The following is a 6,670-nucleotide window of genomic DNA, read 5'->3' as shown; positions in this document are numbered from 1 at the left end:
TTGTAAAAGGAAAATGAGATCAAGACAAGCTCCCTGTTTCAGTCTAGGAGAAATGACTGCCTTACATAAAGCAGTTAATTTACAATGCAAAATTAGAGCAAGTGTTAGATTGGGCGGTTTAGCCTCTAAGTGCTTCTTGGAGTTCAAAGAAGAAAATCTTTATGATGAGCAGTAGATCTGAACTGATCTTTGAAGACCAAGAAGGATTCAGAAAGGTGATTTTGCAATGGAGTTCCAAAGATGGAGAGGTTGCCTATAACCTAAATATTCTGAAATTCAGAGCAGCCAAAAGTGACCCATTCTTCCCTGGGGTGGGGAAAGGTGGATCCGCATCACAGCCTTCTCCTCATCCTAAGTAATCCTTAAACAGTGATGCTGGAATGATCCTGTGGGCTGCTTGTCACCGTCCAGTTCAAACTCCTCTTCACTACTTGGTCTTCGTCTGCCCTGGGTGGCCTCTGTCCCTCACTTCACTCTGATTGCCCTATATACCCGCCACCATCTCTATGGCCTCTCTCTCCCCTCCACTCCACTCCACTCCCCTCTCCTGGTCCACCTGCAGCCCATGCACAAGCTTGGCCCCCACTGCTGGGTCCTCCAACACCTCTAACCCAAGGCTGCTGGGGAAGCCCATGTTCCCCCCACCCGCCCCAAGGAAAGGTTAGGGACAAAGGAGGGGAAAGAAAATACCAAGAAAGAGGAATTTAAAACTGGACATCAGAAATCGTCACAGCTAAAACTAAGGGACAAGATCACTCATCCTCTCCAGAGGAATCTCTTACTGGTTCCTGGCTCAGGGATTCCTGGCCTGGGACCTACTCTCACCGTCTGTGCCACAGATGGTCTTTGCCACACTGCCTTGGAGTCAGGCTCCCTGGGCCTGCACCTCAGGGACTTTGCTTTCCAGTGGTGAGGATCTGAGCACAGTTTCTTCACCTGTAGCTGGAAACAGTGGTACCTACTACAAGGGATTGCGCTAAAGATTAATTGAGTTAGATCAGGTAAAACACTTAGTGCCTGGAACACTTCCAAAAATGTGAGAAGGCTAGAGCTATTAACATTATTACCTTCACCAAATTTCTGGGCCCTGATATATTTTTCCCAGGAAACCAAGAGGACCCCAAACTCCCTGTGAAAATAACATTTGTACTCAGGAATTCAGGTCCCGCGGGTTTTTGTTGTTGTTGTTGTTTTTATATTTAATTTTTATCTTTTTTAAAAATGCCTTTATATTCTGAGAAATATTTGCCCACCCCATATTCTTAAAGATAGTCTCTTTTTTTTCCCCCCTGGAAGTTTATAATTATTGCTTGTACTTTAAGTCCATCTGGAATTATAGTTTCTATATGGTATAACATGGGTACTGTATTTTTCACTTGTCTATCCAATTGTTCCAGAACCGTTTATGAAAAATACTCTCCTTTTTTCACGGAATTGTTTTGTGTCCCTGTTGAAAATTAGCTGACTACGTATGAGTGGGGCTACTTCTGGTTGGGTCCCTCAGTTTTAACATGTCCCAACCAGGTGGTATCAGTCCTCCTTCCCTTGCAAAACATAAGGTCCATTTAAGAGGGTTCAGAAAGAGTTTTATTCCTAAAAGAAATGCAGCTATCTTCATCAAGCATTTTTTTCTCCTCGCGAGAGTTCCATAGAGTCATATAATCATAGAAAATAAAAGATCTGAAGTGTTCCTTAGAGATCCATAGAGGTCAGTTGCTTCATTTTACAGATTGGGAAACTGAGGCCCAGAAAGACGAATGTGATTTGCCAAGGCTACCCATATAATTAACCACAAAGACAAAACTAGACACCTGATTTCTTTCCCCTTACTTTAGATGTATGTCTCTTTCTGGCTCTGTGCCTTTATTATATCCTGTTCTAGCATGAAAATACCTCCAACTTGTTTCAAAACCAAAGCAAGCTAGATTCAGAGCATGGGTGTCCAGTGTCTTAAATTATATTTTTTAAGGTTTTTGAAGACCACTGACTAAGACAATCTTGACATTTCCCTCACTGTTACTAAATTCAGACAGGTTTCTTCCAGAGAACAGACCCCAGACTTCCCTTTTCTTAGAACATTTATTTTAGAAAACTTGCAATTATTCTTTCTTTCTGTGCCCCTCTGAGATGTAAATCTTCCCCCAGCTTCTTAGCATTTTACAATTCAGGAATGTCTTCCCTTTGCTTTGAAACATCATCCTCAAGGAGGATAGCACCCCCATCTCCCAGTCTCCATGGGAGGGTAGGAACCAAATTTGCATAAGGGACAAACAACACACACACACACACACACACACACACACACACACACACACACGCGGCCTAATCACCTTGACCAACCTTCCCCCAAGCTGTTCCAATAATTTTCCATTAACTCACCCACTGCAAAAAATAATAAAAATAAAAATAAAAAAATAATAAATATTAAAAACAAAAATGACCCTGACTTTTGTTTCAGCAGAAGTGAGCTCAGTCCTGTAATGAAGTCTCTTTCACCTGCTACAGTAGACTGAATAAAATCTGTAGTGCTATTTTTAACAAATGTCCGGTGCAATTTTACTTCCACACCAGGCCATCCAGGACAAAGGATTACTCCGGCCCAGCTTCCTCTTTTGTTTGGGAAAGCACAAGCAAGCAAACTGGAAGCAGCCCAAATATTGCCGATTCATTTGCATTTAAATTGCCCAAATGGCATTTGGTAAGAGCTATTTGATGTCCAAGAAGACTTTGGAGGCTTTTAAACTTCAAAACAGAAGGTCAGGATTGATCAGCAGGAAAAGAACCTCGGTGCTAAGTGGCCAAGTTGAGTCCCAGGCTTCTGACCCGGGAAGCTGGTTTCAACTTGAAGCCTGGGGGAAGTAAATCTTTCCAGGTTTGCTCCAGGAAAGATGGCCAGGCCTGGACTGGGTGAGGATGACTTGGGGTCTTACTTTCTAGGCTGCTAAGCTACGGCTTCCATGATCTGCTTGGAAACACATCGTTTATTTACTGAAAAAAAATAGTGCATTAGTCATTAAGGTTTTTGTTGTTACTACTGCTCTGTTTTATTTTTTTGTAAAATGTAGACAGTGTTAAATTAATTAGCAAGGAGCCCATTAGACTGAGGTGGTCCTGATGCCATGTTGGCCTACATAAGCAAACCAAAACCTAAGCCTATAAATACCTCAAGGTTATGAAATTGAAACCTAAGGACAACTAATCATGAATAGCCAACAAAGCTTTAAGCTATAGCCAATCAATAATTTTCCTTACTTTGTTTCTACCTTTTCTCCGTAAATAACTTTCCCAAAGCTCCTGTCCAAGAAGGGCTCCCAGCAACATCTGGTTTAGTGCTGTCTGATTCCAATCAATAAACTCTTCAAATTTTTAAAATGCCTCACTTTATTCTTATTCACTCATTTTATCTTAACTATTCTTATCTCATAAGATTAACAGAGAATAACAATGATAATAATAACGGGATGATGATGATGATTAATCCAGCAATTTCTATATGCTCATCCTTTAACATTTTTTTTAACTTTATTTATTTATTTGTCAGAGAGAGAGAGAGCACAAGCAGGGGGAGCAGCATGGAGAGGGAGAAGCAGACTCTCCGCTGAGCAAGGAGCCCGATGCGGGACTCGATCCCAGGACCCTGGGATCATGACCTGAGCCGAAGGCAGAAAAAGCAGATGCTTAACCGTTTAACTGACTGAGCCACCCAGGTGTCCCCATCCTTTAACATTTTGAAGACCATAAAACCCAAGACAAGGGGTGACTCCAGCCCAGCTTCCGCTTTTGTTTACAGCCCTATGAATTATTTTTTCTTTCCATTTATGAAAAAATTAATTAAAAAAACAACAACCAAGGCACAGAAAGGTTAAGTAATCTGTCAAAGGTCACACAGCTAGTAATAGCAGGACCAGAATAAAACAAGCACACTGGTTCCGGAGAGTTAATAATATATGTAAAATATTAAGCTAGCTATTTTGCATATATAAGAGGAACTCAAGAAATGGTAATATCATTATCACTAATAATAGTAAATTCCAACTGTGCCCTTACTAGTACTCACTTTCCACACCAAACACTGTCTTGGACTTCTAACTTCCTATCTAGCCTTTGACTTCGTCAACTCTCCCACTGTCCCTCTCTATACAACTACTGCAACCAAGCTCTAAGTAAGACTTTTCTATTGTCAAAAGTTCGACACAGCTCTCCAACTCAAACCATGTCTTCTTTGCTGAGCAAAATATGCAAGAACACAACAACAACAAAAGCAGTCAACAAATGACCCCAAAACCAAAACAAACAAACAATGGGAGCGAGAAATCTGCAAAATCAGAGGATTTAGGCGATGAATAAAAGGTTCAACCTTAGTGCCTGACAATATGCAAGCCCCCCTTAGCGCTTGTAAGGCGGGACAGCACAAGGAAGGGCCTGTGCATGGGCTTGAGGACAGAACAGAACTGAAGCATGAAGGCACTCTTGGCTGGGGCATCAATAGAAGCAATTGGGGCCATCATGGTGAAAGATAATGCAGAAAGTGGAATGTGAGAGACACACATGTGGAATTACTGAGCAGCGTGCTAAAGTCTGCCGAGAGATGCAAGCATTGCTCTCTCAAACATGAGACATTACCGAGATTACCATAACTGAGGGGGGAAAGGCTTCGCTGCTCAGGTGCTACTCTAACCTGGCTTGTCATTGAATTTTCCTAAGCTGAAATCCACAGTGCATTTATTTGCCACCTGCCCATTTTCCCTATATTTACAGTTCATCTTGTCTTGCTTCACAGAATAACAGCTCTAAAAAAAAGCCTTAAAAATCATCTCATTACAGCTCTTCATTTACCGGTAAATACAAGTTAGTTTAAATATAGAGAATGAGTGGGGCACCTGGGTGGCTCAGTCATTAAGCATCTGCCTTCAGCTCAGGTCATGATCCCAGAGTCCTGGGATGGAGCCCCGCATCGGGCTCTCTGCTCCGCGGGAAGCCTGCTTCTTCCTCTCCCTCTCCCCCTGCTTGTGTTCCCTCTCTCGCTGTCTCTCTCTCTGTCAAATAAATAAATAAAATCTTCAAAAAAATAAATAAAATAAATATAGAGAATGAGTAAGTTAACCAAGGTCACACAGCTTACTAGTGGCAGACCAGGGCCGCAAACAGGGCTAGGTTCCTTTAGGAAAGGGGATCGATGAACACCTTGAAATGGTTTGCACTGTATTTCAGGAACTTGCTTTGTTTTTCTCAATGAAATCCACGAATCAAATATTTTAAGGACCAAGGTTACGGGTTTTTCCACAAAGAGCTTAAGAGGTGCAAGTAAATTGCATTTAGACATTATTGTTTCATTGACTCATTTAAAAGCCATAATGAGAGAGGAAATCCAAGACGGAGACAAACTAAAATTAAGTAAGTAACGCTCCTCTAGTCCTTCAGTCCACTGACTGGGAAAGATATAGTTTCTAGAAATACTGTGGTAGGACTAAAAACAACATAGACCAAAAAAAAAAAAATTGTTGCTGATGCTGCAGTTAATTGCAAATGATCCCACTACCCTGCATCTCCTGCTCTGAATGCTTAAGCACCTGGACCATCTGGTTTCAGACCCACCGCACACTCACCACAGTATGACATCACTCCTGGCAGCCTGTGGTAAGGGAAACAAAGGTTTTTACCTGAGTTATTGCTCTTCTAAAAAACAAAAAAATCCAACAGGACCACGACAGAAAAGAGCAGCTAGAAAAAACAGTTTATACCGTTGTGCAAATGAAGAGGATTGCTGGATCCTCTTCAAACCCAACTTGCAGAGAGATGGATAGAAGCACTTTTCCCTGGGGAGTGTTATGCAAAGTATGGGGGTGGGGGAAAACATTTTCATGGATTTACTCAGAGAACATATTACCTCTACTACTCCTACTACTAATAAACGCATGCAAGCAGAAACACCGCAAAGACCTAAAGAAATGAAATTGGGGATTCACATAGGAAAATGCAAAAATGAGAATGATGATTAGGAAGCTGAGTTTGAGGTGTCACCTGATGTATTTATTTATTTGTACAAATTCACTTCTTTAAGAAAAAAATTCTGGGGGATGCCTGGATGGCTCAGTTGGTTAAGCATCTGACTCCTGGTTTCAGCTCAGGTCAGGATCTCAGGGTTGTGGGATTGAGCCCTGCCCCAGTGCAGAACCTGCTTCAGATTCTCTCCTTCTCCCTCTCCCTCTGCCCCTCCCCATGCTCCTGCAGTCTCTCTCTCTTCAATAAATAAATAGATAAATAAATAAAAAGAAAAAAAATCTAGGATCCTTACCTTGTATCAAGTAGATTCTGTGCATGTTAATTTTTTTAAAGATTGTATTTATTTATTTGAGAGAGAGAGCACAAGCTGGGGGAAGGACAGAGGGAGAAGCAGATTCCCCGCTGAGCAGGGAACCTGACACTGGGTGGGGGGGCTGGATCCCAGGACCCTGAGGTCATGATCTGAACTGAAGGCATCTGCTTAACCGACTGAGCCACCCAGGCTCCCCTGTGCATGTGATTTTTATAGGCAACCTTAAGTCAGTGCAATGGGCAGCAAGCACCCATGCCAGAGTTTGCAAAAAGTTCCTAAAATGGTTCAGGCATGGCAATAGAGTAATAATTATCAAAAGGTATATTAATATAGGTTTTTTTTTCCAGTACGGAA

Source organism: Eumetopias jubatus, unplaced genomic scaffold (assembly GCF_037043125.1).
Source record: "Eumetopias jubatus isolate StellerSeaLion01/CBP00866 unplaced genomic scaffold, mEumJub1_p1.0 scaffold_15, whole genome shotgun sequence".
NCBI lineage: Eukaryota > Metazoa > Chordata > Mammalia > Carnivora > Otariidae > Eumetopias > Eumetopias jubatus.
This window is presented reverse-complemented; position numbering follows the sequence as displayed.